Below are 673 nucleotides of genomic sequence, written 5' to 3' on the forward strand. Positions count from 1 at the left end.
GCAACCCAGTTATGTGCTCTTGACAGGGAATCAAACCCAAGACCCTTCAGTGCATAGGCTGATGCTCTAATGCAGGGGTCCTCAAACTACGGCCCGCGGGCCACATGCAAATACAAATATTGTATTTGTTCCCGTTTTGTTTTTTTACTTCAAAATAAGATATGTGCAGTGTGCATAGGAATTTGTATAGTTTTTTTTTAAACTATAGTCTGGCCCTCCAACGGTCTGAGGGACAGTGAACTGGCCCCCTGTTTAAAAAGTTTGAGGACCCCTGCTCCAGGCCCTACTGTGAGGGCTGCAGCCCCACTTTTTCGCCAGGACCTTGCTTGCTGGAGTTGCAGTGGGCAGCAAACCACACCTGTTGCCATCATCCCTGTCCTTCCCTGTTCCCTCTCCCCTTCTCATTCCAATGCGCCCACCTTCAGATGCCCCAATGCGTGGATCTTTCAGGCTGTTTGTGTGTTGAGCTAGGGATCCTCTGAGTTACACATATCCAACTTGTTGTAAATTCAAGGGGAGAAACAAAGGAGTCTTATCACTCTGCCATGATGGAGACATCACTTTAGGAACGTTTAAAAGGGCTTCCTGAAAGAGCTGGGATTTGACTTGGAGGGAGGGCTGGAACCAGAAAAAATGTGCTGAAGGTGAGCCCTGTCTCCAGGGTTTTTAGGAC

At 48.3% G+C, this 673-nt stretch overlaps 1 protein-coding gene across 1 annotated transcript in view; it reads left to right on the forward strand.

Moving 5' to 3' along the window:
• The window catches only part of LOC102242364 (platelet-derived growth factor receptor-like protein), a 13,206-nt gene that overhangs the window by 11,351 nt on the left and 1,182 nt on the right, over positions 1-673 (forward strand). The window lies entirely within an intron of this gene.

This window comes from Myotis brandtii, unplaced genomic scaffold (genome assembly GCF_000412655.1).
Source record: "Myotis brandtii unplaced genomic scaffold, ASM41265v1 scaffold32, whole genome shotgun sequence".
NCBI lineage: Eukaryota > Metazoa > Chordata > Mammalia > Chiroptera > Vespertilionidae > Myotis > Myotis brandtii.